Source organism: Engystomops pustulosus, chromosome 4 (assembly GCF_040894005.1).
Source record: "Engystomops pustulosus chromosome 4, aEngPut4.maternal, whole genome shotgun sequence".
In the NCBI taxonomy this organism is placed as follows: Eukaryota; Metazoa; Chordata; class Amphibia; order Anura; family Leptodactylidae; genus Engystomops; species Engystomops pustulosus.
The window spans coordinates 201,968,088-201,994,973 of record NC_092414.1 but is presented as its reverse complement, the minus strand read 5'-3'; the positions used below and the strand labels follow the sequence as shown (position 1 = coordinate 201,994,973).

General features: G+C 42.3%; 38 non-coding genes across 38 annotated transcripts; all 38 read right to left on the bottom strand.

The window, feature by feature from the left end:
• Positions 1-1,052: 1,052 nt before the first annotated feature.
• On the bottom strand, positions 1,053-1,124 carry TRNAH-GUG (transfer RNA histidin (anticodon GUG)). Its single transcript has one exon. It is a non-coding gene; the product is annotated as a tRNA-His (tRNA).
• Positions 1,125-1,131: 7 nt separating this feature from the next.
• Positions 1,132-1,204, bottom strand: TRNAR-ACG (transfer RNA arginine (anticodon ACG)). Its single transcript has one exon. It is a non-coding gene; the product is annotated as a tRNA-Arg (tRNA).
• Positions 1,205-6,482: 5,278 nt separating this feature from the next.
• On the bottom strand, positions 6,483-6,554 carry TRNAH-GUG (transfer RNA histidin (anticodon GUG)). The gene has a single exon. It is a non-coding gene; the product is annotated as a tRNA-His (tRNA).
• A 398-nt stretch (positions 6,555-6,952) lies between these two features.
• TRNAH-GUG (transfer RNA histidin (anticodon GUG)) lies at positions 6,953-7,024 on the bottom strand. The gene has a single exon. It is a non-coding gene; the product is annotated as a tRNA-His (tRNA).
• Positions 7,025-7,031: 7 nt separating this feature from the next.
• TRNAR-ACG (transfer RNA arginine (anticodon ACG)) lies at positions 7,032-7,104 on the bottom strand. Its single transcript has one exon. It is a non-coding gene; the product is annotated as a tRNA-Arg (tRNA).
• Positions 7,105-7,422: 318 nt separating this feature from the next.
• On the bottom strand, positions 7,423-7,494 carry TRNAH-GUG (transfer RNA histidin (anticodon GUG)). The gene has a single exon. It is a non-coding gene; the product is annotated as a tRNA-His (tRNA).
• A 477-nt stretch (positions 7,495-7,971) lies between these two features.
• Positions 7,972-8,044, bottom strand: TRNAR-ACG (transfer RNA arginine (anticodon ACG)). Its single transcript has one exon. It is a non-coding gene; the product is annotated as a tRNA-Arg (tRNA).
• A 319-nt stretch (positions 8,045-8,363) lies between these two features.
• Positions 8,364-8,435, bottom strand: TRNAH-GUG (transfer RNA histidin (anticodon GUG)). Its single transcript has one exon. It is a non-coding gene; the product is annotated as a tRNA-His (tRNA).
• Positions 8,436-8,442: 7 nt separating this feature from the next.
• On the bottom strand, positions 8,443-8,515 carry TRNAR-ACG (transfer RNA arginine (anticodon ACG)). Its single transcript has one exon. It is a non-coding gene; the product is annotated as a tRNA-Arg (tRNA).
• Positions 8,516-9,387: 872 nt separating this feature from the next.
• On the bottom strand, positions 9,388-9,460 carry TRNAC-ACA (transfer RNA cysteine (anticodon ACA)). Its single transcript has one exon. It is a non-coding gene; the product is annotated as a tRNA-Cys (tRNA).
• Positions 9,461-10,237: 777 nt separating this feature from the next.
• Positions 10,238-10,309, bottom strand: TRNAH-GUG (transfer RNA histidin (anticodon GUG)). Its single transcript has one exon. It is a non-coding gene; the product is annotated as a tRNA-His (tRNA).
• Positions 10,310-10,316: 7 nt separating this feature from the next.
• Positions 10,317-10,389, bottom strand: TRNAR-ACG (transfer RNA arginine (anticodon ACG)). Its single transcript has one exon. It is a non-coding gene; the product is annotated as a tRNA-Arg (tRNA).
• A 318-nt stretch (positions 10,390-10,707) lies between these two features.
• TRNAH-GUG (transfer RNA histidin (anticodon GUG)) lies at positions 10,708-10,779 on the bottom strand. The gene has a single exon. It is a non-coding gene; the product is annotated as a tRNA-His (tRNA).
• A 476-nt stretch (positions 10,780-11,255) lies between these two features.
• On the bottom strand, positions 11,256-11,328 carry TRNAR-ACG (transfer RNA arginine (anticodon ACG)). The gene has a single exon. It is a non-coding gene; the product is annotated as a tRNA-Arg (tRNA).
• Positions 11,329-11,647: 319 nt separating this feature from the next.
• TRNAH-GUG (transfer RNA histidin (anticodon GUG)) lies at positions 11,648-11,719 on the bottom strand. The gene has a single exon. It is a non-coding gene; the product is annotated as a tRNA-His (tRNA).
• A 7-nt stretch (positions 11,720-11,726) lies between these two features.
• TRNAR-ACG (transfer RNA arginine (anticodon ACG)) lies at positions 11,727-11,799 on the bottom strand. The gene has a single exon. It is a non-coding gene; the product is annotated as a tRNA-Arg (tRNA).
• Positions 11,800-12,121: 322 nt separating this feature from the next.
• TRNAH-GUG (transfer RNA histidin (anticodon GUG)) lies at positions 12,122-12,193 on the bottom strand. Its single transcript has one exon. It is a non-coding gene; the product is annotated as a tRNA-His (tRNA).
• Positions 12,194-12,591: 398 nt separating this feature from the next.
• Positions 12,592-12,663, bottom strand: TRNAH-GUG (transfer RNA histidin (anticodon GUG)). The gene has a single exon. It is a non-coding gene; the product is annotated as a tRNA-His (tRNA).
• Positions 12,664-12,670: 7 nt separating this feature from the next.
• Positions 12,671-12,743, bottom strand: TRNAR-ACG (transfer RNA arginine (anticodon ACG)). Its single transcript has one exon. It is a non-coding gene; the product is annotated as a tRNA-Arg (tRNA).
• Positions 12,744-13,140: 397 nt separating this feature from the next.
• On the bottom strand, positions 13,141-13,213 carry TRNAR-ACG (transfer RNA arginine (anticodon ACG)). The gene has a single exon. It is a non-coding gene; the product is annotated as a tRNA-Arg (tRNA).
• Positions 13,214-13,531: 318 nt separating this feature from the next.
• TRNAH-GUG (transfer RNA histidin (anticodon GUG)) lies at positions 13,532-13,603 on the bottom strand. The gene has a single exon. It is a non-coding gene; the product is annotated as a tRNA-His (tRNA).
• A 7-nt stretch (positions 13,604-13,610) lies between these two features.
• On the bottom strand, positions 13,611-13,683 carry TRNAR-ACG (transfer RNA arginine (anticodon ACG)). The gene has a single exon. It is a non-coding gene; the product is annotated as a tRNA-Arg (tRNA).
• Positions 13,684-14,946: 1,263 nt separating this feature from the next.
• Positions 14,947-15,018, bottom strand: TRNAH-GUG (transfer RNA histidin (anticodon GUG)). Its single transcript has one exon. It is a non-coding gene; the product is annotated as a tRNA-His (tRNA).
• Positions 15,019-15,025: 7 nt separating this feature from the next.
• Positions 15,026-15,098, bottom strand: TRNAR-ACG (transfer RNA arginine (anticodon ACG)). Its single transcript has one exon. It is a non-coding gene; the product is annotated as a tRNA-Arg (tRNA).
• A 402-nt stretch (positions 15,099-15,500) lies between these two features.
• Positions 15,501-15,573, bottom strand: TRNAR-ACG (transfer RNA arginine (anticodon ACG)). Its single transcript has one exon. It is a non-coding gene; the product is annotated as a tRNA-Arg (tRNA).
• Positions 15,574-15,891: 318 nt separating this feature from the next.
• Positions 15,892-15,963, bottom strand: TRNAH-GUG (transfer RNA histidin (anticodon GUG)). Its single transcript has one exon. It is a non-coding gene; the product is annotated as a tRNA-His (tRNA).
• A 7-nt stretch (positions 15,964-15,970) lies between these two features.
• On the bottom strand, positions 15,971-16,043 carry TRNAR-ACG (transfer RNA arginine (anticodon ACG)). Its single transcript has one exon. It is a non-coding gene; the product is annotated as a tRNA-Arg (tRNA).
• Positions 16,044-17,306: 1,263 nt separating this feature from the next.
• On the bottom strand, positions 17,307-17,378 carry TRNAH-GUG (transfer RNA histidin (anticodon GUG)). The gene has a single exon. It is a non-coding gene; the product is annotated as a tRNA-His (tRNA).
• A 7-nt stretch (positions 17,379-17,385) lies between these two features.
• On the bottom strand, positions 17,386-17,458 carry TRNAR-ACG (transfer RNA arginine (anticodon ACG)). The gene has a single exon. It is a non-coding gene; the product is annotated as a tRNA-Arg (tRNA).
• Positions 17,459-23,286: 5,828 nt separating this feature from the next.
• Positions 23,287-23,359, bottom strand: TRNAC-ACA (transfer RNA cysteine (anticodon ACA)). The gene has a single exon. It is a non-coding gene; the product is annotated as a tRNA-Cys (tRNA).
• A 318-nt stretch (positions 23,360-23,677) lies between these two features.
• Positions 23,678-23,749, bottom strand: TRNAH-GUG (transfer RNA histidin (anticodon GUG)). The gene has a single exon. It is a non-coding gene; the product is annotated as a tRNA-His (tRNA).
• A 398-nt stretch (positions 23,750-24,147) lies between these two features.
• Positions 24,148-24,219, bottom strand: TRNAH-GUG (transfer RNA histidin (anticodon GUG)). The gene has a single exon. It is a non-coding gene; the product is annotated as a tRNA-His (tRNA).
• Positions 24,220-24,226: 7 nt separating this feature from the next.
• On the bottom strand, positions 24,227-24,299 carry TRNAR-ACG (transfer RNA arginine (anticodon ACG)). The gene has a single exon. It is a non-coding gene; the product is annotated as a tRNA-Arg (tRNA).
• Positions 24,300-24,617: 318 nt separating this feature from the next.
• Positions 24,618-24,689, bottom strand: TRNAH-GUG (transfer RNA histidin (anticodon GUG)). The gene has a single exon. It is a non-coding gene; the product is annotated as a tRNA-His (tRNA).
• A 477-nt stretch (positions 24,690-25,166) lies between these two features.
• On the bottom strand, positions 25,167-25,239 carry TRNAR-ACG (transfer RNA arginine (anticodon ACG)). Its single transcript has one exon. It is a non-coding gene; the product is annotated as a tRNA-Arg (tRNA).
• A 319-nt stretch (positions 25,240-25,558) lies between these two features.
• On the bottom strand, positions 25,559-25,630 carry TRNAH-GUG (transfer RNA histidin (anticodon GUG)). Its single transcript has one exon. It is a non-coding gene; the product is annotated as a tRNA-His (tRNA).
• Positions 25,631-25,637: 7 nt separating this feature from the next.
• TRNAR-ACG (transfer RNA arginine (anticodon ACG)) lies at positions 25,638-25,710 on the bottom strand. Its single transcript has one exon. It is a non-coding gene; the product is annotated as a tRNA-Arg (tRNA).
• Positions 25,711-26,032: 322 nt separating this feature from the next.
• On the bottom strand, positions 26,033-26,104 carry TRNAH-GUG (transfer RNA histidin (anticodon GUG)). Its single transcript has one exon. It is a non-coding gene; the product is annotated as a tRNA-His (tRNA).
• Between the last annotated feature and the right edge of the window lie 782 nt (positions 26,105-26,886).

Sequence of the window (26,886 nt, the reverse complement as noted above, 5' to 3'; positions counted from 1 at the left end):
AGCCAACAAATAATACAGGAGAAAAATGAGTTGCTTTTTTTCCTAAAACTCTGAAAATAATTTTCCACCTTGGGAAGTTGGCGTTAATATTGGAACAAAAAAAGACATGCCGTGACCCGGATTCGAACCGGGGTTGCTGCGGCCACAAAGCAGAGTACTTACCACTATACGATCACGGCAACGCTTCGAGCCAGGTAGGAGTCGAACCTACAATCTTCTGATCCGTAGTCAGACGTGTTATCCATTGCGCCACTGGCCCTGATGAGAGTGCTGCAGCCCAAAATGTGACTCATTTTAAAGAACTAGCAAACTTCCAACATTGCAATAAGTCCAATCCGTTTCTTGCCAATCCAATCATCAGAGATAAGATAACATATTTTCATGAGATCTGGAAACGGTGTGAGTTTTCTGACAATGTGATTTTGGGAGAGTTGAAATCACAATGTTGCCAAATGTGGTCCAAGAAATTCAGAGAAGCCAACAAATAGCACAGGAGAAACATGAGTTGCTTTATTTCCTAAAACTCTGAAAAGAATTTTCCACCTTGGGAAGTTGGCGTTAATATTGGAACAAAAAAAGGCATGCCGTGACCCGGATTCGAACCGGGGTTGAAGCGGCCAAAACGCAGAGTACTAACCACTATACGATCACGGCAAAGCTTCGAGCCAGGTAGGAGTCGAACCTACAATCTCCTGATCCGTAGTCAGACGCGTTATCCATTGCGCCACTGGCCCTGATGAGAGTGCTGCAGCCCAAAATGTGACTCATTTTAAAGAACTAGCAAACTTCCAACATTGCAATAAGTCCAATCCATTTCTTGCCAATCCAATCATCAGAGATAACATATTTTCATGAGATCTGGAAACGGTGTGAGTTTTCTGACAATGTGATTTTGGGAGAGTTGAAATCACAATGTTGCCAAATGTGGTCCAAGAAATTCAGAGAAGCCAACAAATAACACAGGAGAAACATGAGTTGCTTTTTTTCCTAAAACTCTGAAAAGAATTTTCCACCTTGGGAAGTTGGCGTTAATATTGGAACAAAAAAAGACATGCCGTGACCCGGATTCGAACCGGGGTTGCTGCGGCCACAACGCAGAGTACTAACCACTATACGATCACGGCAACGCTTCGAGCCAGGTAGGAGTCGAACCTACAATCTTCTGATCCGTAGTCAGACGCGTTATCCATTGCGCCACTGGCCCTGATGAGAGTGCTGCAGCCCAAAATGTGACTCATTTTAAAGAACTAGCAAACTTCCAACATTGCAATAAGTCCAATCCGTTTCTTGCCAATCCAATCATCAGAGATAAGATAACATATTTTCATGAGATCTGGAAACGGTGTGAGTTTTCTGACAATGTGATTTTGGGAGAGTTGAAATCACAATGTTGCCAAATGTGGTCCAAGAAATTCAGAGAAGCCAACAAATAACACAGGAGAAACATGAGTTGCTTTATTTCCTAAAACTCTGAAAAGAATTTTCCACCTTGGGAAGTTGGCGTTAATATTGGAACAAAAAAAGGCATGCCGTGACCCGGATTCTAACCGGGGTTGAAGCGGCCAAAACGCAGAGTACTAACCACTATACGATCACGGCAAAGCTTCGAGCCAGGTAGGAGTCGAACCTACAATCTCCTGATCCGTAGTCAGACGCGTTATCCATTGCGCCACTGGCCCTGATGAGAGTGCTGCAGCCCAAAATGTGACTCATTTTAAAGAACTAGCAAACTTCCAACATTGCAATAAGTCCAATCCATTTCTTGCCAATCCAATCATCAGAGATAACATATTTTCATGAGATCTGGAAACGGTGTGAGTTTTCTGACAATGTGATTTTGGGAGAGTTGAAATCACAATGTTGCCAAATGTGGTCCAAGAAATTCAGAGAAGCCAACAAATAACACAGGAGAAACATGAGTTGCTTTTTTTCCTAAAACTCTGAAAAGAATTTTCCACCTTGGGAAGTTGGCGTTAATATTGGAACAAAAAAAGACATGCCGTGACCCGGATTCGAACCGGGGTTGCTGCGGCCACAACGAAGAGTACTAACCACTATACGATCACGGCAACGCTTCGAGCCAGGTTGGAGTCAAACCTACAATCTTCTGATCCGTAGTCAGACGCGTTATCCATTGCGCCACTGGCCCTGATGAGAGTGCTGCAGCCCAAAATGTGACTCATTTTAAAGAACTAGCAAACTTCCAACATTGCAATAAGTCCAATCCGTTTCTTGCCAATCCAATCATCAGAGATAACATATTTTCATGAGATCTGGAAACGGTGTGAGTTTTCTGACAATGTGATTTTGGGAGAGTTGAAATCACAATGTTGCCAAATGTGGTCCAAGAAATTCAGAGAAGCCAACAAATAATACAGGAGAAACATGAGTTGCTTTTTTTCCTAAAAGGAATGCAGAGGATAGTTCAGCTCGAAACCACGTGTGGAACGCTGTATGCTGGAGAGCACGGGTCCTCGCCCCAGACGAGTGGAATCACAATAGCCGAGAAATTGATCCAGCTCAAATCCAATTGTGGCAGCGTAAAATAGTTTCTTTTATTTAGTCCATTGTTAAAAGAGACATGGGAGACAATACAAAATCCAACGCGTTTCAGACGCTCACGGCGTCCTTAGTCATGGATAAAAAGACATTTCAACACACTAGTATTTAAATGAACGAAATCATGTCATGTGACAGGAACCCTCCTCCGTAGGGAGGGGAGGTTTAATTGGAAAGGCTAGCAGCTGGTGTGTGTAAAGCACCGTCATGGGGCTGTGTAGCCAATCATGTCCCCCAGGGGAGTGGTCAGACAGTTAGCTACATGGCATACAATGTCGCCATGGCAACCATCAAACACTCCGCTGTAGGTGGAATGCAGCGAGGGATCAATGTCGCATGAGGAATAAAGGTAAGTTTGATTACAATAATGGGATCAAAACAATCTAAGGACGAATTATTAGTACCAAATATACCGGAATGCGACATTGGAAATGTAAACATAGACATGAAGGTATTTTATGATAAAACATATAAAGAATATGTAATAAAATCAATCATTCACTGGCTGGATTAAACAGGTGAAATAGGAGAGAGACAGAATGCAATCTCAATGTATGCACAAGGATAGACAAGAATTAATAATGAAGCATAATTTCATTTCTAATGTTCATACCAAAAGGTGACATGGAGTTCAGTTGCATGATCCAAAAAGCCTCACGGTCTAATAGTAATCTCCTAATGTCACCTCCTCTTTTGGGGATTGTAATTTTTTCTATCGCAAAGGCTGTAAAATTGCAGGTACGTTTCTGGTGAACATCTCTGAAATGGGTCGAGGCTCCACTAATATTACGCGAGTCTGATCCTGAAATATCATTCAGGTGCTCCACAATTCTAGTTTTGAATTTGCGTGTGGTACAACCAACATAGAGAATGTTACATTCGATGCATTGTATTATGTAAACAACATTGTAACTGTTGCATGTTAAATGATGTCTAATGAGGTAAGTATTTTTCTGTGAGGTGTCATGAAATGACTTGGTGGGTTTGATGTATGTGCAACATTTGCAACGTCTTGAACTGCAACGAAAAAAGCCTTGGTTCTGTAACCAGGATCTCTGAGGAAGTTGTTCATTAATCAATGAGGGGGAAAGAATGTTGCCTAATGTACAACCTCTACGTGCAACGAATCTGCAACCATCTTTGAGGATGTGTTCAATTTTGTTATCATCAAGTAAGAGAGGAAGATGTTTTGAGACAATGCGTTTTATGTTCTGAAATTGTAAGCTGTGCTGGAGAGAAAGTACCGGTGTATCTATGTGCCTGGCATTGGTGTTGCTGTGTCGTTCGCGGTTCAGTAAGGTATTGCGGTTTTTATTGTTGGCAATGCGTTTTGCCCTATCAAGTGTCCACCGGGGATAACCTCTGTGGGTTAGTCTGTTGGAGATTTGTGTGGTTTCCAGCTGAAAGTCAGTATCAGAACTACAGTTTCTCCTACTTCTAACCATTTCTCCAACAGGTATGGCTTTTGTTGTGTGTTTTGGGTGATGACTGGTGTAATGCAGAATGGTGTTACCCGCAGTGGGCTTCCTAAATGTGGATGTGCTGATTGGGGCATTAACCTCACCTCGCAATCTCAAATCCAGAAACGTGACTTCACTCGAATGAGAATAATGAGTGAATCGTAAATTGAAATTATTGGAGTTCACATAAGCTAAAAATGAGGGTATGGCAGATACATCGCCCCCCCAAATTAAGAGGAGATCATCGATGTACCTGCCATACCACTCAATAGACGCCAAAAAGGGATTCTCCTCAGTGTATAGAAACTGCAACTCCCACCATGACATGACTAAGTTGGCCAAGGAGGGCGAATATTTCGCCCCCATGGGGACTCCTTGTATTTGTAAGTAGAATTTGTTGGAAAACATGAAGTAGTTGTGAGTCACGAGATGGTGCGTTACCTGCATGATGTATTCTTTCAAATCAGGGGAGTAGTTGCTGTATGTGTTGAGGTGAAACTCCAACGCTCTGATGGCTACTGTGTAAGGAATAGAGGTGTAGAGAGAAACAACATCGCAGCCTACCCAATGATGGTGATCACGCCAAATGAACTCATTAAGATTTCTAATAACGTCAGAGGAGTCCTGGAGGTAACCTGGGACTCTCTTGACTAAAGGTTGTAAAAGAGTGTCTAGCCATTCTCCCATTTTTTCATTAATGGAACCTATGCCAGAGATGATAGGTCTCATGGGAGGTGGTGAGACATTCTTATGGGTCTTTGGTAACCCGTGTATAATGGGAATCACCGGTTCACAAACATGTAGGTGGTCCCTTTGTTTGTGTGTAATAACATTAAGAGAAACACCTTCATTAATAATATTACAAAGTTTTTCATTGAAGATTTTTGTGGGATTACAACTTAATTCTCTGTAAACATCTTGATCGGCAAGTAAAGATAAGATTTGGGAACAGTAAAGAGATTTATCCATGAGGACAACCGTCCCCCCCTTGTCCGACATCTTGACAATTAAGTCAGTATTGTTTTTGAGTTCGGTCAAGGCAAGGGACTGTTGTGGTGATAGATTACCCCTAACAGAGCGAGCCTGATTCTGTTTGAGGCTCCATAAATCACGCATAATTCGTTCCTAAAACATTTTCATGGAAGGTGTGCGTGACTGTAGTGGGTAAAAGAACCTATTGCTGAGTTTGAGATCACCAGAGACGTTGATATAATGATCATTGGAAGAAGTGGTATCGAGTGATATCAGATTCAGCAAAGTAAGTTGTTCCTGGAAACCAAAATCACTGAACAGATTATAGTTAGGATTAACATTAATACCAGACAGATTGCTTTCAACATTGACATTAGTGTTAATAGTCTCAGCATTAGATGTGTGGGATGAAATGTCATCGTCCGTAAGAAAATGTCTCTTGACAGTAAGATCTCGGACGAATTTGTTGATGTCACAAACTGTAGAAAAAAAATTGAAATTATTGGTTGGAACAAAATTCAGACCTAGTGAAAGTACCTCTGTTTGTTCTTTAGTTAGTTGATGTGATGATAAATTCAAAACATCCACAGATGAATTTCCTGTTATTTCTGGCTCCGAAGTTTCATCAGCGCTGTGTCGGGAGTGTTTATGCTTGCGCCCAGCTCTCCGTTTTTTGCTGGAGTGGAGGCATCCTGAGTTGATTTCTTGCGTTGGTTTCCTTTGGGTTTTCTATAGTAAGAAGATTTGTGTTGAGATGTTTCACCTGAGGTATGATCTGATGCGCCATCTGAGGAGTCAAGTTCTGAGGAGGTGAAATTAACATGGCTTGCTGTCTTGGCATAGTTGCCTCGTCTTTTGAGGATGGATTTGGGCGTTTTGATGGGACGTTCCCAACGCCCCCACTCATATACTTGATTTTGTGCATAATCAAAGGAATCCCTTTGAAATTTATTTTTCTTAGTTACCATGATTTCATCCTCCATTTTAGAGACCGCGTTTTTAATTTTGTCTATTTGTTCATTGAAATTAGAAATGAGAGCATCATTTTTAAGGGTATTTTGTAATGTAGTAATTTCCTCTTTAATTTGATTAAGCTTGTCTTCCTCATATTTCATGATAAGATGCATGAGTGCAAGAGAGCATTCTATTCCTTATCCATTGCGCCACTGGCCCTGATGAGAGTGCTGCAGCCCAAAATGTGACTCATTTTAAAGAACTAGCAAACTTCCAACATTGCAATAAGTCCAATCCGTTTCTTGCCAATCCAATCATCAGAGATAACATATTTTCATGAGATCTGGAAACGGTGTGAGTTTTCTGACAATGTGATTTTGGGAGAGTTGAAATCACAATGTTGCCAAATGTGGTTCAAGAAATTCAGAGAAGCCAACAAATAACACAGGAGAAACATGAGTTGCTTTTTTTCCTAAAACTCTGAAAATAATTTTCCACCTTGGGAAGTTGGCGTTAATATTGGAACAAAAAAAGACATGCCGTGACCCGGATTCGAACCGGGGTTGCTGCGGCCACAACGCAGAGTACTAACCACTATACGATCACGGCAACGCTCCGAGCCAGGTAGGAGTCGAACCTACAATCTTCTGATCCGTACTCAGACGCGTTATCCATTGCGCCACTGGCCCTGATGAGAGTGCTGCCGCCCAAAATGTGACTCATTTTAAAGAACTAGCAAACTTCCAACATTGCAATAAGTCCAATCCGTTTCTTGCCAATCCAATCATCAGAGATAACATATTTTCATGAGATCTGGAAACGGTGTGAGTTTTCTGACAATGTGATTTTGGGAGAGTTGAAATCACAATGTTGCCAAATGTGGTCGAAGAAATTCAGAGAAGCCAACAAATAATACAGGAGAAAAATGAGTTGCTTTTTTTTCTAAAACTCTGAAAATAATTTTCCACCTTGGGAAGTTGGCGTTAATATTGGAACAAAAAAAGACATGCCGTGACCCGGATTCGAACCGGGGTTGCTGCGGCCACAACGCAGAGTACTAACCACTATACGATCACGGCAACGCTTCGAGCCAGGTAGGAGTCGAACCTACAATCTTCTGATCCGTAGTCAGACGCGTTATCCATTGCGCCACTGGCCCTGACGAGAGTGCTGCCGCCCAAAATGTGACTAATTTTAAAGAACTAGCAAACTTCCAACATTGCAATAAGTCCAATCCGTTTCTTGCCAATCCAATCATCAGAGATAACATATTTTCATGAGATCTGGAAACGGTGTGAGTTTTCTGACAATGTGATTTTGGGAGAGTTGAAATCACAATGTTGCCAAATGTGGTCCAAGAAATTCAGAGAAGCCAACAAATAACACAGGAGAAACATGAGTTGCTTTTTTTCCTAAAACTCTGAAAAGAATTTTCCACCTTGGGAAGTTGGCGTTAATATTGGAACAAAAAAAGACATGCCGTGACCCGGATTCGAACCGGGGTTGCTGCGGCCACAACGCAGAGTACTAACCACTATACGATCACGGCAACGCTTCGAGCCAGGTAGGAGTCGAACCTACAATCTTCTGATCCGTAGTCAGATGCGTAATCCATTGCGCCACTGGCCCTGATGAGAGTGCTGCCGCCCAAAATGTGACTAATTTTAAAGAACTAGCAAACTTCCAACATTGCAATAAGTCCAATCCGTTTCTTGCCAATCCAATCATCAGAGATAACATATTTTCATGAGATCTGGAAACGGTGTGAGTTTTCTGACAATGTGATTTTGGGAGAGTTGAAATCACAATGTTGCCAAATGTGGTCGAAGAAATTCAGAGAAGCCAACAAATAATACAGGAGAAAAATTAGTTGCTTTTTTTCCTAAAACTCTGAAAATAATTTTCTACCTTGGGAAGTTGGCGTTAATATTGGAACAAAAAAAGACATGCTGTGACCCGGATTCGAACCGGGGTTGCTGCGGCCACAACGCAGAGTACTAACCACTATACGATCACGGCAACGCTTCGAGCCAGGTAGGAGTCGAACCTACAATCTTCTGATCCGTAGTCAGACGCGTTATCCATTGCGCCACTGGCCCTGACGAGAGCGCTGCAGTTCAAAATGTGACTCATTTTAAAAAAACTAGCAAACTTCCAACATTGCAATAAGTCCAATCCGTTTCTTGCCAATCCAATCATCAGAGATAACATATTTTCATGAGATCTGGAAACGGTGTGAGTTTTCTGACAATGTGATTTTGGGAGAGTTGAAATCACAATGTTGCCAAATGTGGTCCAAGAAATTCAGAGAAGCCAACAAATAACACAGGAGAAACATGAGTTGCTTTTTTTCCTAAAACTCTGAAAAGAATTTTCCACCTTGGGAAGTTGGCGTTAATATTGGAACAAAAAAAGACATGCCGTGACCCGGATTCGAACCGGGGTTGCTGCGGCCACAACGCAGAGTACTAACCACTATACGATCACGGCAACGCTTCGAGCCAGGTAGGAGTCGAACCTACAATCTTCTGATCCGTAGTCAGACGCGTTATCCATTGCGCCACTGGCCCTGATGAGAGTGCTGCAACCCAAAATGTGACTCATTTTAAAGAACTAGCAAACTTCCAACATTGCAATAAGTCCAATCCGTTTCTTGCCAATCCAATCATCAGAGATAAGATAACATATTTTCATGAGATCTGGAAACGGTGTGAGTTTTCTGACAATGTGATTTTGGGAGAGTTGAAATCACAATGTTGCCAAATGTGGTCCAAGAAATTCAGAGAAGCCAACAAATAACACAGGAGAAACATGAGTTGCTTTTTTTCCTAAAACTCTGAAAAGAATTTTCCACCTTGGAAAGTTGGCGTTAATATTGGAACAAAAAAAGACATGCCGTGACTTGGATTCGAACCGGGGTTGCTGCAGCCACAACGCAGAGTACTAACCACTATACGATCACGGCAACGCTTCGAGCCAGGTAGGAGTCGAACCGACAATCTTCTGATCCGTAGTCAGACGCGTTATCCATTGCGCCACTGGCCCTGACGAGAGTGCTGCAGTTCAAAATGTGACTCATTTTAAAAAACTAGCAAACTTCCAACATTGCAATAAGTCCAATCCGTTTCTTGCCAATCCAATCATCAGAGATAACATATTTTCATGAGATCTGGAAACGGTGTGAGTTTTCTGACAATGTGATTTTGGGAGAGTTGAAATCACAATGTTGCCAAATGTGGTCCAAGAAATTCAGAGAAGCCAACAAATAACACAGGAGAAACATGAGTTGCTTTTTTTCCTAAAACTCTGAAAAGAATTTTCCACCTTGGGAAGTTGGCGTTAATATTGGAACAAAAAAAGGCATGCCGTGACCCAGATTCGAACCGGGGTTGCTGCGGCCACAACACAGAGTACTAACCACTATACGATCACGGCAACGCTTCGAGCCAGGTAGGAGTTGATCCTACAATCTTCTGATCTGTAGTCAGAAGCGTTATCCATTGCGCCACTGGCCCTGATGAGAGTGCTGCAGCCCAAAATGTGACTCATTTTAAAGAACTAGCAAACTTCCAACATTGCAATAAGTCCAATCCGTTTCTTGCCAATCCAATCATCAGAGATAACATATTTTCATGAGATCTGGAAACGGTGTGAGTTTTCTGACAATGTGATTTTGGGAGAGTTGAAATCACAATGTTGCCAAATGTGGTTCAAGAAATTCAGAGAAGCCAACAAATAACACAGGAGAAACATGAGTTGCTTTTTTTCCTAAAACTCTGAAAATAATTTTCCACCTTGGGAAGTTGGCGTTAATATTGGAACAAAAAAAGACATGCCGTGACCCGGGGTTGCTGCGGCCACAACGCAGAGTACTAACCACTATACGATCACGGCAACGCTCCGAGCCAGGTAGGAGTCGAACCTACAATCTTCTGATCCGTACTCAGACGCGTTATCCATTGCGCCACTGGCCCTGATGAGAGTGCTGCCGCCCAAAATGTGACTAATTTTAAAGAACTAGCAAACTTCCAACATTGCAATAAGTCCAATCCGTTTCTTGCCAATCCAATCATCAGAGATAACATATTTTCATGAGATCTGGAAACGGTGTGAGTTTTCTGACAATGTGATTTTGGGAGAGTTGAAATCACAATGTTGCCAAATGTGGTCGAAGAAATTCAGAGAAGCCAACAAATAATACAGGAGAAAAATGAGTTGCTTTTTTTTCTAAAACTCTGAAAATAATTTTCCACCTTGGGAAGTTGGCGTTAATATTGGAACAAAAAAAGACATGCCGTGACCCGGATTCGAACCGGGGTTGCTGCGGCCACAACGCAGAGTACTAACCACTATACGATCACGGCAACGCTTCGAGCCAGGTAGGAGTCGAACCTACAATCTTCTGATCCGTAGTCAGACGCGTTATCCATTGCGCCACTGGCCCTGACGAGAGTGCTGCCGCCCAAAATGTGACTAATTTTAAAGAACTAGCAAACTTCCAACATTGCAATAAGTCCAATCCGTTTCTTGCCAATCCAATCATCAGAGATAACATATTTTCATGAGATCTGGAAACGGTGTGAGTTTTCTGACAATGTGATTTTGGGAGAGTTGAAATCACAATGTTGCCAAATGTGGTCCAAGAAATTCAGAGAAGCCAACAAATAACACAGGAGAAACATGAGTTGCTTTTTTTCCTAAAACTCTGAAAAGAATTTTCCACCTTGGGAAGTTGGCGTTAATATTGGAACAAAAAAAGACATGCCGTGACCCGGATTCGAACCGGGGTTGCTGCGGCCACAACGCAGAGTACTAACCACTATACGATCACGGCAACGCTTCGAGCCAGGTAGGAGTCGAACCTACAATCTTCTGATCCGTAGTCAGATGCGTAATCCATTGCGCCACTGGCCCTGATGAGAGTGCTGCCGCCCAAAATGTGACTAATTTTAAAGAACTAGCAAACTTCCAACATTGCAATAAGTCCAATCCGTTTCTTGCCAATCCAATCATCAGAGATAACATATTTTCATGAGATCTGGAAACGGTGTGAGTTTTCTGACAATGTGATTTTGGGAGAGTTGAAATCACAATGTTGCCAAATGTGGTCGAAGAATTCAGAGAAGCCAACAAATAATACAGGAGAAAAATGAGTTGCTTTTTTTCCTAAAACTCTGAAAATAATTTTCTACCTTGGGAAGTTGGCGTTAATATTGGAACAAAAAAAGACATGCTGTGACCCGGATTCGAACCGGGGTTGCTGCGGCCACAACGCAGAGTACTAACCACTATACGATCACGGCAACGCTTCGAGCCAGGTAGGAGTCGAACCTACAATCTTCTGATCCGTAGTCAGACGCGTTATCCATTGCGCCACTGGCCCTGACGAGAGCGCTGCAGTTCAAAATGTGACTCATTTTAAAAAAACTAGCAAACTTCCAACATTGCAATAAGTCCAATCCGTTTCTTGCCAATCCAATCATCAGAGATAACATATTTTCATGAGATCTGGAAACGGTGTGAGTTTTCTGACAATGTGATTTTGGGAGAGTTGAAATCACAATGTTGCCAAATGTGGTCCAAGAAATTCAGAGAAGCCAACAAATAACACAGGAGAAACATGAGTTGCTTTTTTTCCTAAAACTCTGAAAAGAATTTTCCACCTTGGGAAGTTGGCGTTAATATTGGAACAAAAAAAGACATGCCGTGACCCGGATTCGAACCGGGGTTGCTGCGGCCACAACGCAGAGTACTAACCACTATACGATCACGGCAACGCTTCGAGCCAGGTAGGAGTCGAACCTACAATCTTCTGATCCGTAGTCAGACGCGTTATCCATTGCGCCACTGGCCCTGATGAGAGTGCTGCAACCCAAAATGTGACTCATTTTAAAGAACTAGCAAACTTCCAACATTGCAATAAGTCCAATCCGTTTCTTGCCAATCCAATCATCAGAGATAAGATAACATATTTTCATGAGATCTGGAAACGGTGTGAGTTTTCTGACAATGTGATTTGGGAGAGTTGAAATCACAATGTTGCCAAATGTGGTCCAAGAAATTCAGAGAAGCCAACAAATAACACAGGAGAAACATGAGTTGCTTTATTTCCTAAAACTCTGAAAAGAATTTTCCACCTTGGGAAGTTGGCGTTAATATTGGAACAAAAAAAGGCATGCCGTGACCCGGATTCGAACCGGGGTTGCTGCGGCCACAACGCAGAGTACTAACCACTATACGATCACGGCAAAGCTTCGAGCCAGGTAGGAGTCGAACCTACAATCTCCTGATCCGTAGTCAGACGCGTTATCCATTGCGCCACTGGCCCTGATGAGAGTGCTGCAGCCCAAAATGTGACTCATTTTAAAGAACTAGCAAACTTCCAACACTGCAATGAGTCCAATCCATTTCTTGCCAATCCAATCATCAGAGATAACATATTTTCATGAGATCTGGAAACGGTGTGAGTTTTCTGACAATGTGATTTTGGGAGAGTTGAAATCACAATGTTGCCAAATGTGGTCCAAGAAATTCAGAGAAGCCAACAAATAACACAGGAGAAACATAAGTTGCTTTTTTTCCTAAAACTCTGAAAAGAATTTTCCACCTTGGGAAGTTGGCGTTAATATTGGAACAAAAAAAGGCATGCCGTGACCCGGATTTGAACCGGGGTTGCTGCGGCCACAACGCAGAGTACTAACCACTATACGATCACGGCAACGCTTCGAGCCAGGTAGGAGTCGAACCTACAATCTTCTGATCCGTAGTCAGACGCGTTATCCATTGCGCCACTGGCCCTGATGAGAGTGCTGCCGCCCAAAATGTGACTAATTTTAAAGAACTAGCAAACTTCCAACATTGCAATAAGTCCAATCCGTTTCTTGCCAATCCAATCATCAGAGATAACATATTTTCATGAGATCTGGAAACGGTGTGAGTTTTCTGACAATGTGATTTTGGGAGAGTTGAAATCACAATGTTGCCAAATGTGGTCCAAGAAATTCAGAGAAGCCAACAAATAACACAGGAGAAACATGAGTTGCTTTTTTTCCTAAAACTCTGAAAAGAATTTTCCACCTTGGGAAGTTGGCGTTAATATTGGAACAAAAAAAGACATGCCGTGACCCGGATTCAAACCGGGGTTGCTGCGGCCACAACGCAGAGTACTAACCACTATACGATCACGGCAACGCTTCGAGCCAGGTAGGAGTCGAACCTACAATCTTCTGATCCGTAGTCAGACGCGTTATCCATTGCGCCACTGGCCCTGATGAGAGTCCTGCAGCCCAAAATGTGACTCATTTTAAAGAACTAGCAAACTTCCAACATTGCAATAAGTCCAATCCGTTTCTTGCCAATCCAATCATCAGAGATAACATATTTTCATGAGATCTGGAAACGGTGTGAGTTTTCTGACAATGTGATTTTGGGAGAGTTGAAATCACAATGTTGCCAAATGTGGTCCAAGAAATTCAGAGAAGCCAACAAATAACACAGGAGAAAAATGAGTTGCTTTTTTTCCTAAAACTCTGAAAAGAATTTTCCACCTTGGGAAGTTGGCGTTAATATTGGAACAAAAAAAGACATGCCGTGACCCGGATTCGAACCGGGGTTGCTGCGGCCACAACGCAGAGTACTAACCACTATACGATCACGGCAACGCTTCGAGCCAGGTAGGAGTCGAACCTACAATCTTCTGATCCGTAGTCAGACGCGTTACCCATTGCGCCACTGGCCCTGATGAGAGTGCTGCAGCCCAAAATGTGACTCATTTTAAAGAACTAGCAAACTTCCAACATTGCAATAAGTCCAATCCGTTTCATGCCAATCCAATCATCAGAGATAACATATTTTCATGAGATCTGGAAACGGTGTGAGTTTTCTGACAATGTGATTTTGGGAGAGTTGAAATCACAATGTTGCCAAATGTGGTCCAAGAAATTCAGAGAAGCCAACAAATAATACAGGAGAAAAATGAGTTGCTTTTTTTCCTAAAACTCTGAAAATAATTTTCCACCTTGGGAAGTTGGCGTTAATATTGGAACAAAAAAAGACATGCCGTGACCCGGATTCGAACCGGGGTTGCTGCGGCCACAAAGCAGAGTACTTACCACTATACGATCACGGCAACGCTTCGAGCCAGGTAGGAGTCGAACCTACAATCTTCTGATCCGTAGTCAGACGTGTTATCCATTGCGCCACTGGCCCTGATGAGAGTGCTGCAGCCCAAAATGTGACTCATTTTAAAGAACTAGCAAACTTCCAACATTGCAATAAGTCCAATCCGTTTCTTGCCAATCCAATCATCAGAGATAAGATAACATATTTTCATGAGATCTGGAAACGGTGTGAGTTTTCTGACAATGTGATTTTGGGAGAGTTGAAATCACAATGTTGCCAAATGTGGTCCAAGAAATTCAGAGAAGCCAACAAATAGCACAGGAGAAACATGAGTTGCTTTATTTCCTAAAACTCTGAAAAGAATTTTCCACCTTGGGAAGTTGGCGTTAATATTGGAACAAAAAAAGGCATGCCGTGACCCGGATTCGAACCGGGGTTGAAGCGGCCAAAACGCAGAGTACTAACCACTATACGATCACGGCAAAGCTTCGAGCCAGGTAGGAGTCGAACCTACAATCTCCTGATCCGTAGTCAGACGCGTTATCCATTGCGCCACTGGCCCTGATGAGAGTGCTGCAGCCCAAAATGTGACTCATTTTAAAGAACTAGCAAACTTCCAACATTGCAATAAGTCCAATCCATTTCTTGCCAATCCAATCATCAGAGATAACATATTTTCATGAGATCTGGAAACGGTGTGAGTTTTCTGACAATGTGATTTTGGGAGAGTTGAAATCACAATGTTGCCAAATGTGGTCCAAGAAATTCAGAGAAGCCAACAAATAACACAGGAGAAACATGAGTTGCTTTTTTTCCTAAAACTCTGAAAAGAATTTTCCACCTTGGGAAGTTGGCGTTAATATTGGAACAAAAAAAGACATGCCGTGACCCGGATTCGAACCGGGGTTGCTGCGGCCACAACGCAGAGTACTAACCACTATACGATCACGGCAACGCTTCGAGCCAGGTAGGAGTCGAACCTACAATCTTCTGATCCGTAGTCAGACGCGTTATCCATTGCGCCACTGGCCCTGATGAGAGTGCTGCAGCCCAAAATGTGACTCATTTTAAAGAACTAGCAAACTTCCAACATTGCAATAAGTCCAATCCGTTTCTTGCCAATCCAATCATCAGAGATAAGATAACATATTTTCATGAGATCTGGAAACGGTGTGAGTTTTCTGACAATGTGATTTTGGGAGAGTTGAAATCACAATGTTGCCAAATGTGGTCCAAGAAATTCAGAGAAGCCAACAAATAACACAGGAGAAACATGAGTTGCTTTTTTTCCTAAAACTCTGAAAAGAATTTTCCACCTTGGGAAGTTGGCGTTAATATTGGAACAAAAAAAGACATGCCGTGACCCGGATTCAAACCGGGGTTGCTGCGGCCACAACGCAGAGTACTAACCACTATACGATCACGGCAACGCTTCGAGCCAGGTAGGAGTCGAACCTACAATCTTCTGATCCGTAGTCAGACGCGTTATCCATTGCGCCACTGGCCCTGATGAGAGTCCTGCAGCCCAAAATGTGACTCATTTTAAAGAACTAGCAAACTTCCAACATTGCAATAAGTCCAATCCGTTTCTTGCCAATCCAATCATCAGAGATAACATATTTTCATGAGATCTGGAAACGGTGTGAGTTTTCTGACAATGTGATTTTGGGAGAGTTGAAATCACAATGTTGCCAAATGTGGTCCAAGAAATTCAGAGAAGCCAACAAATAACACAGGAGAAAAATGAGTTGCTTTTTTTCCTAAAACTCTGAAAAGAATTTTCCACCTTGGGAAGTTGGCGTTAATATTGGAACAAAAAAAGACATGCCGTGACCCGGATTCGAACCGGGGTTGCTGCGGCCACAACGCAGAGTACTAACCACTATACGATCACGGCAACGCTTCGAGCCAGGTAGGAGTCGAACCTACAATCTTCTGATCCGTAGTCAGACGCGTTACCCATTGCGCCACTGGCCCTGATGAGAGTGCTGCAGCCCAAAATGTGACTCATTTTAAAGAACTAGCAAACTTCCAACATTGCAATAAGTCCAATCCGTTTCATGCCAATCCAATCATCAGAGATAACATATTTTCATGAGATCTGGAAACGGTGTGAGTTTTCTGACAATGTGATTTTGGGAGAGTTGAAATCACAATGTTGCCAAATGTGGTCCAAGAAATTCAGAGAAGCCAACAAATAATACAGGAGAAAAATGAGTTGCTTTTTTTCCTAAAACTCTGAAAATAATTTTCCACCTTGGGAAGTTGGCGTTAATATTGGAACAAAAAAAGACATGCCGTGACCCGGATTCGAACCGGGGTTGCTGCGGCCACAAAGCAGAGTACTTACCACTATACGATCACGGCAACGCTTCGAGCCAGGTAGGAGTCGAACCTACAATCTTCTGATCCGTAGTCAGACGTGTTATCCATTGCGCCACTGGCCCTGATGAGAGTGCTGCAGCCCAAAATGTGACTCATTTTAAAGAACTAGCAAACTTCCAACATTGCAATAAGTCCAATCCGTTTCTTGCCAATCCAATCATCAGAGATAAGATAACATATTTTCATGAGATCTGGAAACGGTGTGAGTTTTCTGACAATGTGATTTTGGGAGAGTTGAAATCACAATGTTGCCAAATGTGGTCCAAGAAATTCAGAGAAGCCAACAAATAGCACAGGAGAAACATGAGTTGCTTTATTTCCTAAAACTCTGAAAAGAATTTTCCACCTTGGGAAGTTGGCGTTAATATTGGAACAAAAAAAGGCATGCCGTGACCCGGATTCGAACCGGGGTTGAAGCGGCCAAAACGCAGAGTACTAACCACTATACGATCACGGCAAAGCTTCGAGCCAGGTAGGAGTCGAACCTACAATCTCCTGATCCGTAGTCAGACGCGTTATCCATTGCGCCACTGGCCCTGATGAGAGTGCTGCAGCCCAAAATGTGACTCATTTTAAAGAACTAGCAAACTTCCAACATTGCAATAAGTCCAATCCATTTCTTGCCAATCCAATCATCAGAGATAACATATTTTCATGAGATCTGGAAACGGTGTGAGTTTTCTGACAATGTGATTTTGGGAGAGTTGAAATCACAATGTTGCCAAATGTGGTCCAAGAAATTCAGAGAAGCCAACAAATAACACAGGAGAAACATGAGTTGCTTTTTTTCCTAAAACTCTGAAAAGAATTTTCCACCTTGGGAAGTTGGCGTTAATATTGGAACAAAAAAAGACATGCCGTGACCCGGATTCGAACCGGGGTTGCTGCGGCCACAACGCAGAGTACTAACCACTATACGATCACGGCAACGCTTCGAGCCAGGTAGGAGTCGAACCTACAATCTTCTGATCCGTAGTCAGACGCGTTATCCATTGCGCCACTGGCCCTGATGAGAGTGCTGCAGCCCAAAATGTGACTCATTTTAAAGAACTAGCAAACTTCCAACATTGCAATAAGTCCAATCCGTTTCTTGCCAATCCAATCATCAGAGATAAGATAACATATTTTCATGAGATCTGGAAACGGTGTGAGTTTTCTGACAATGTGATTTTGGGAGAGTTGAAATCACAATGTTGCCAAATGTGGTCCAAGAAATTCAGAGAAGCCAACAAATAACACAGGAGAAACATGAGTTGCTTTATTTCCTAAAACTCTGAAAAGAATTTTCCACCTTGGGAAGTTGGCGTTAATATTGGAACAAAAAAAGGCATGCCGTGACCCGGATTCTAACCGGGGTTGAAGCGGCCAAAACGCAGAGTACTAACCACTATACGATCACGGCAAAGCTTCGAGCCAGGTAGGAGTCGAACCTACAATCTCCTGATCCGTAGTCAGACGCGTTATCCATTGCGCCACTGGCCCTGATGAGAGTGCTGCAGCCCAAAATGTGACTCATTTTAAAGAACTAGCAAACTTCCAACATTGCAATAAGTCCAATCCATTTCTTGCCAATCCAATCATCAGAGATAACATATTTTCATGAGATCTGGAAACGGTGTGAGTTTTCTGACAATGTGATTTTGGGAGAGTTGAAATCACAATGTTGCCAAATGTGGTCCAAGAAATTCAGAGAAGCCAACAAATAACACAGGAGAAACATGAGTTGCTTTTTTTCCTAAAACTCTGAAAAGAATTTTCCACCTTGGGAAGTTGGCGTTAATATTGGAACAAAAAAAGACATGCCGTGACCCGGATTCGAACCGGGGTTGCTGCGGCCACAACGAAGAGTACTAACCACTATACGATCACGGCAACGCTTCGAGCCAGGTTGGAGTCAAACCTACAATCTTCTGATCCGTAGTCAGACGCGTTATCCATTGCGCCACTGGCCCTGATGAGAGTGCTGCAGCCCAAAATGTGACTCATTTTAAAGAACTAGCAAACTTCCAACATTGCAATAAGTCCAATCCGTTTCTTGCCAATCCAATCATCAGAGATAACATATTTTCATGAGATCTGGAAACGGTGTGAGTTTTCTGACAATGTGATTTTGGGAGAGTTGAAATCACAATGTTGCCAAATGTGGTCCAAGAAATTCAGAGAAGCCAACAAATAATACAGGAGAAACATGAGTTGCTTTTTTTCCTAAAAGGAATGCAGAGGATAGTTCAGCTCGAAACCACGTGTGGAACGCTGTATGCTGGAGAGCACGGGTCCTCGCCCCAGACGAGTGGAATCACAATAGCCGAGAAATTGATCCAGCTCAAATCCAATTGTGGCAGCGTAAAATAGTTTCTTTTATTTAGTCCATTGTTAAAAGAGACATGGGAGACAATACAAAATCCAACGCGTTTCAGACGCTCACGGCGTCCTTAGTCATGGATAAAAAGACATTTCAACACACTAGTATTTAAATGAACGAAATCATGTCATGTGACAGGAACCCTCCTCCGTAGGGAGGGGAGGTTTAATTGGAAAGGCTAGCAGCTGGTGTGTGTAAAGCACCGTCATGGGGCTGTGTAGCCAATCATGTCCCCCAGGGGAGTGGTCAGACAGTTAGCTACATGGCATACAATGTCGCCATGGCAACCATCAAACACTCCGCTGTAGGTGGAATGCAGCGAGGGATCAATGTCGCATGAGGAATAAAGGTAAGTTTGATTACAATAATGGGATCAAAACAATCTAAGGACGAATTATTAGTACCAAATATACCGGAATGCGACATTGGAAATGTAAACATAGACATGAAGGTATTTTATGATAAAACATATAAAGAATATGTAATAAAATCAATCATTCACTGGCTGGATTAAACAGGTGAAATAGGAGAGAGACAGAATGCAATCTCAATGTATGCACAAGGATAGACAAGAATTAATAATGAAGCATAATTTCATTTCTAATGTTCATACCAAAAGGTGACATGGAGTTCAGTTGCATGATCCAAAAAGCCTCACGGTCTAATAGTAATCTCCTAATGTCACCTCCTCTTTTGGGGATTGTAATTTTTTCTATCGCAAAGGCTGTAAAATTGCAGGTACGTTTCTGGTGAACATCTCTGAAATGGGTCGAGGCTCCACTAATATTACGCGAGTCTGATCCTGAAATATCATTCAGGTGCTCCACAATTCTAGTTTTGAATTTGCGTGTGGTACAACCAACATAGAGAATGTTACATTCGATGCATTGTATTATGTAAACAACATTGTAACTGTTGCATGTTAAATGATGTCTAATGAGGTAAGTATTTTTCTGTGAGGTGTCATGAAATGACTTGGTGGGTTTGATGTATGTGCAACATTTGCAACGTCTTGAACTGCAACGAAAAAAGCCTTGGTTCTGTAACCAGGATCTCTGAGGAAGTTGTTCATTAATCAATGAGGGGGAAAGAATGTTGCCTAATGTACAACCTCTACGTGCAACGAATCTGCAACCATCTTTGAGGATGTGTTCAATTTTGTTATCATCAAGTAAGAGAGGAAGATGTTTTGAGACAATGCGTTTTATGTTCTGAAATTGTAAGCTGTGCTGGAGAGAAAGTACCGGTGTATCTATGTGCCTGGCATTGGTGTTGCTGTGTCGTTCGCGGTTCAGTAAGGTATTGCGGTTTTTATTGTTGGCAATGCGTTTTGCCCTATCAAGTGTCCACCGGGGATAACCTCTGTGGGTTAGTCTGTTGGAGATTTGTGTGGTTTCCAGCTGAAAGTCAGTATCAGAACTACAGTTTCTCCTACTTCTAACCATTTCTCCAACAGGTATGGCTTTTGTTGTGTGTTTTGGGTGATGACTGGTGTAATGCAGAATGGTGTTACCCGCAGTGGGCTTCCTAAATGTGGATGTGCTGATTGGGGCATTAACCTCACCTCGCAATCTCAAATCCAGAAACGTGACTTCACTCGAATGAGAATAATGAGTGAATCGTAAATTGAAATTATTGGAGTTCACATAAGCTAAAAATGAGGGTATGGCAGATACATCGCCCCCCCCAAATTAAGAGGAGATCATCGATGTACCTGCCATACCACTCAATAGACGCCAAAAAGGGATTCTCCTCAGTGTATAGAAACTGCAACTCCCACCATGACATGACTAAGTTGGCCAAGGAGGGCGAATATTTCGCCCCCATGGGGACTCCTTGTATTTGTAAGTAGAATTTGTTGGAAAACATGAAGTAGTTGTGAGTCACGAGATGGTGCGTTACCTGCATGATGTATTCTTTCAAATCAGGGGAGTAGTTGCTGTATGTGTTGAGGTGAAACTCCAACGCTCTGATGGCTACTGTGTAAGGAATAGAGGTGTAGAGAGAAACAACATCGCAGCCTACCCAATGATGGTGATCACGCCAAATGAACTCATTAAGATTTCTAATAACGTCAGAGGAGTCCTGGAGGTAACCTGGGACTCTCTTGACTAAAGGTTGTAAAAGAGTGTCTAGCCATTCTCCCATTTTTTCATTAATGGAACCTATGCCAGAGATGATAGGTCTCATGGGAGGTGGTGAGACATTCTTATGGGTCTTTGGTAACCCGTGTATAATGGGAATCACCGGTTCACAAACATGTAGGTGGTCCCTTTGTTTGTGTGTAATAACATTAAGAGAAACACCTTCATTAATAATATTCAAAAGTTTTTCATTGAAGATTTTTGTGGGATTACAACTTAATTCTCTGTAAACATCTTGATCGGCAAGTAAAGATAAGATTTGGGAACAGTAAAGAGATTTATCCATGAGGACAACCGTCCCCCCCTTGTCCGACATCTTGACAATTAAGTCAGTATTGTTTTTGAGTTCGGTCAAGGCAAGGGACTGTTGTGGTGATAGATTACCCCTAACAGAGCGAGCCTGATTCTGTTTGAGGCTCCATAAATCACGCATAATTCGTTCCTGAAACATTTTCATGGAAGGTGTGCGTGACTGTAGTGGGTAAAAGAACCTATTGCTGAGTTTGAGATCACCAGAGACGTTGATATAATGATCATTGGAAGAAGTGGTATCGAGTGATATCAGATTCAGCAAAGTAAGTTGTTCCTGGAAACCAAAATCACTGAACAGATTATAGTTAGGATTAACATTAATACCAGACAGATTGCTTTCAACATTGACATTAGTGTTAATAGTCTCAGCATTAGATGTGTGGGATGAAATGTCATCGTCCGTAAGAAAATGTCTCTTGACAGTAAGATCTCGGACGAATTTGTTGATGTCACAAACTGTAGAAAAAACATTGAAATTATTGGTTGGAACAAAATTCAGACCTAGTGAAAGTACCTCTGTTTGTTCTTTAGTTAGTTGATGTGATGATAAATTCAAAACATCCACAGATGAATTTCCTGTTATTTCTGGCTCCGAAGTTTCATCAGCGCTGTGTCGGGAGTGTTTATGCTTGCGCCCAGCTCTCCGTTTTTTGCTGGAGTGGAGGCATCCTGAGTTGATTTCTTGCGTTGGTTTCTTTTGGGTTTTCTATAGTAAGAAGATTTGTGTTGAGATGTTTCACCTGAGGTATGATCTGATGCGCCATCTGAGGAGTCAAGTTCTGAGGAGGTGAAATTAACATGGCTTGCTGTCTTGGCATAGTTGCCTCGTCTTTTGAGGATGGATTTGGGCGTTTTGATGGGACGTTCCCAACGCCCCCACTCATATACTTGATTTTGTGCATAATCAAAGGAATCCCTTTGAAATTTATTTTTCTTAGTTACCATGATTTCATCCTCCATTTTAGAGACCGCGTTTTTAATTTTGTCTATTTGTTCATTGAAATTAGAAATGAGAGCATCATTTTTAAGGGTATTTTGTAATGTAGTAATTTCCTCTTTAATTTGATTAAGCTTGTCTTCCTCATATTTCATGATAAGATGCATGAGTGCAAGAGAGCATTCTATTCCTTATCCATTGCGCCACTGGCCCTGATGAGAGCGCTGCAGCCCAAAATGTGACTCATTTTAAAGAACTAGCAAACTTCCAACATTGCAATAAGTCCAATCCGTTTCTTGCCAATCCAATCATCAGAGATAACATATTTTCATGAGATCTGGAAACGGTGTGAGTTTTCTGACAATGTGATTTTGGGAGAGTTGAAATCACAATGTTGCCAAATGTGGTCCAAGAAATTCAGAGAAGCCAACAAATAACACAGGAGAAACATGAGTTGCTTTTTTTCCTAAAACTCTGAAAAGAATTTTCCACCTTGGGAAGTTGGTGTTAATATTGGAACAAAAAAAGACATGCCGTGACTTGGATTCGAACCGGGGTTGCTGCAGCCACAACGCAGAGTACTAACCACTATACGATCACGGCAACGCTTCGAGCCAGGTAGGAGTCGAACCGACAATCTTCTGATCCGTAGTCAGACGCGTTATCCATTGCGCCACTGGCCCTGACGAGAGTGCTGCAGTTCAAAATGTGACTCATTTTAAAAAACTAGCAAACTTCCAACATTGCAATAAGTCCAATCCGTTTCTTGCCAATCCAATCATCAGAGATAACATATTTTCATGAGATCTGGAAACGGTGTGAGTTTTCTGACAATGTGATTTTGGGAGAGTTGAAATCACAATGTTGCCAAATGTGGTCCAAGAAATTCAGAGAAGCCAACAAATAACACAGGAGAAACATGAGTTGCTTTTTTTCCTAAAACTCTGAAAAGAATTTTCCACCTTGGGAAGTTGGCGTTAATATTGGAACAAAAAAAGGCATGCCGTGACCCAGATTCGAACCGGGGTTGCTGCGGCCACAACACAGAGTACTAACCACTATACGATCACGGCAACGCTTCGAGCCAGGTAGGAGTTGATCCTACAATCTTCTGATCTGTAGTCAGAAGCGTTATCCATTGCGCCACTGGCCCTGATGAGAGTGCTGCAGCCCAAAATGTGACTCATTTTAAAGAACTAGCAAACTTCCAACATTGCAATAAGTCCAATCCGTTTCTTGCCAATCCAATCATCAGAGATAACATATTTTCATGAGATCTGGAAACGGTGTGAGTTTTCTGACAATGTGATTTTGGGAGAGTTGAAATCACAATGTTGCCAAATGTGGTTCAAGAAATTCAGAGAAGCCAACAAATAACACAGGAGAAACATGAGTTGCTTTTTTTCCTAAAACTCTGAAAATAATTTTCCACCTTGGGAAGTTGGCGTTAATATTGGAACAAAAAAAGACATGCCGTGACCCGGATTCGAACCGGGGTTGCTGCGGCCACAACGCAGAGTACTAACCACTATACGATCACGGCAATGCTCCGAGCCAGGTAGGAGTCGAACCTACAATCTTCTGATCCGTACTCAGACGCGTTATCCATTGCGCCACTGGCCCTGATGAGAGTGCTGCCGCCCAAAATGTGACTAATTTTAAAGAACTAGCAAACTTCCAACATTGCAATAAGTCCAATCCGTTTCTTGCCAATCCAATCATCAGAGATAACATATTTTCATGAGATCTGGAAACGGTGTGAGTTTTCTGACAATGTGATTTTGGGAGAGTTGAAATCACAATGTTGCCAAATGTGGTCGAAGAAATTCAGAGAAGCCAACAAATAATACAGGAGAAAAATGAGTTGCTTTTTTTTCTAAAACTCTGAAAATAATTTTCCACCTTGGGAAGTTGGCGTTAATATTGGAACAAAAAAAGACATGCCGTGACCCGGATTCGAACCGGGGTTGCTGCGGCCACAACGCAGAGTACTAACCACTATACGATCACGGCAACGCTTCGAGCCAGGTAGGAGTCGAACCTACAATCTTCTGATCCGTAGTCAGACGCGTTATCCATTGCGCCACTGGCCCTGACGAGAGTGCTGCCGCCCAAAATGTGACTAATTTTAAAGAACTAGCAAACTTCCAACATTGCAATAAGTCCAATCCGTTTCTTGCCAATCCAATCATCAGAGATAACATATTTTCATGAGATCTGGAAACGGTGTGAGTTTTCTGACAATGTGATTTTGGGAGAGTTGAAATCACAATGTTGCCAAATGTGGTCCAAGAAATTCAGAGAAGCCAACAAATAACACAGGAGAAACATGAGTTGCTTTTTTTCCTAAAACTCTGAAAAGAATTTTCCACCTTGGGAAGTTGGCGTTAATATTGGAACAAAAAAAGACATGCCGTGACCCGGATTCGAACCGGGGTTGCTGCGGCCACAACGCAGAGTACTAACCACTATACGATCACGGCAACGCTTCGAGCCAGGTAGGAGTCGAACCTACAATCTTCTGATCCGTAGTCAGATGCGTAATCCATTGCGCCACTGGCCCTGATGAGAGTGCTGCCGCCCAAAATGTGACTAATTTTAAAGAACTAGCAAACTTCCAACATTGCAATAAGTCCAATCCGTTTCTTGCCAATCCAATCATCAGAGATAACATATTTTCATGAGATCTGGAAACGGTGTGAGTTTTCTGACAATGTGATTTTGGGAGAGTTGAAATCACAATGTTGCCAAATGTGGTCAAAGAAATTCAGAGAAGCCAACAAATAATACAGGAGAAAAATGAGTTGCTTTTTTTCCTAAAACTCTGAAAATAATTTTCTACCTTGGGAAGTTGGCGTTAATATTGGAACAAAAAAAGACATGCTGTGACCAGGATTCGAACCGGGGTTGCTGCGGCCACAACGCAGAGTACTAACCACTATACGATCACGGCAACGCTTCGAGCCAGGTAGGAGTCGAACCTACAATCTTCTGATCCGTAGTCAGACGCGTTATCCATTGCGCCACTGGCCCTGACGAGAGCGCTGCAGTTCAAAATGTGACTCATTTTAAAAAAACTAGCAAACTTCCAACATTGCAATAAGTCCAATCCGTTTCTTGCCAATCCAATCATCAGAGATAACATATTTTCATGAGATCTGGAAACGGTGTGAGTTTTCTGACAATGTGATTTTGGGAGAGTTGAAATCACAATGTTGCCAAATGTGGTCCAAGAAATTCAGAGAAGCCAACAAATAACACAGGAGAAACATGAGTTGCTTTTTTTCCTAAAACTCTGAAAAGAATTTTCCACCTTGGGAAGTTGGCGTTAATATTGGAACAAAAAAAGACATGCCGTGACCCGGATTCGAACCGGGGTTGCTGCGGCCACAACGCAGAGTACTAACCACTATACGATCACGGCAACGCTTCGAGCCAGGTAGGAGTCGAACCTACAATCTTCTGATCCGTAGTCAGACGCGTTATCCATTGCGCCACTGGCCCTGATGAGAGTGCTGCAACCCAAAATGTGACTCATTTTAAAGAACTAGCAAACTTCCAACATTGCAATAAGTCCAATCCGTTTCTTGCCAATCCAATCATCAGAGATAAGATAACATATTTTCATGAGATCTGGAAACGGTGTGAGTTTTCTGACAATGTGATTTGGGAGAGTTGAAATCACAATGTTGCCAAATGTGGTCCAAGAAATTCAGAGAAGCCAACAAATAACACAGGAGAAACATGAGTTGCTTTATTTCCTAAAACTCTGAAAAGAATTTTCCACCTTGGGAAGTTGGCGTTAATATTGGAACAAAAAAAGGCATGCCGTGACCCGGATTCGAACCGGGGTTGCTGCGGCCACAACGCAGAGTACTAACCACTATACGATCACGGCAAAGCTTCGAGCCAGGTAGGAGTCTAACCTACAATCTCCTGATCCGTAGTCAGACGCGTTATCCATTGCGCCACTGGCCCTGATGAGAGTGCTGCAGCCCAAAATGTGACTCATTTTAAAGAACTAGCAAACTTCCAACACTGCAATGAGTCCAATCCATTTCTTGCCAATCCAATCATCAGAGATAACATATTTTCATGAGATCTGGAAACGGTGTGAGTTTTCTGACAATGTGATTTTGGGAGAGTTGAAATCACAATGTTGCCAAATGTGGTCCAAGAAATTCAGAGAAGCCAACAAATAACACAGGAGAAACATAAGTTGCTTTTTTTCCTAAAACTCTGAAAAGAATTTTCCACCTTGGGAAGTTGGCGTTAATATTGGAACAAAAAAAGGCATGCCGTGACCCGAACCAGGGTTGCTGCGGCCACAACGCAGAGTACTAACCACTATACGACCACGGCAAAGCTTCAAGCCAGGTAGGAGTCGAACCTACAATCTCCTGATCCGTAGTCAGACGCGTTATCCATTGCGCCACTGGCCCTGATGAGAGTGCTGCAGCCCAAAATGTGACTCATTTTAAAGAACTAGCAAACTTCCAACATTGCAATAAGTCCAATCCGTTTCTTGCCAATCCAATCATCAGAGATAACATATTTTCATGAGATCTGGAAACGGTGTGAGTTTTCTGACAATGTGATTTTGGGAGAGTTGAAATCACAATGTTGCCAAATGTGGTTCAAGAAATTCAGAGAAGCCAACAAATAACACAGGAGAAACAT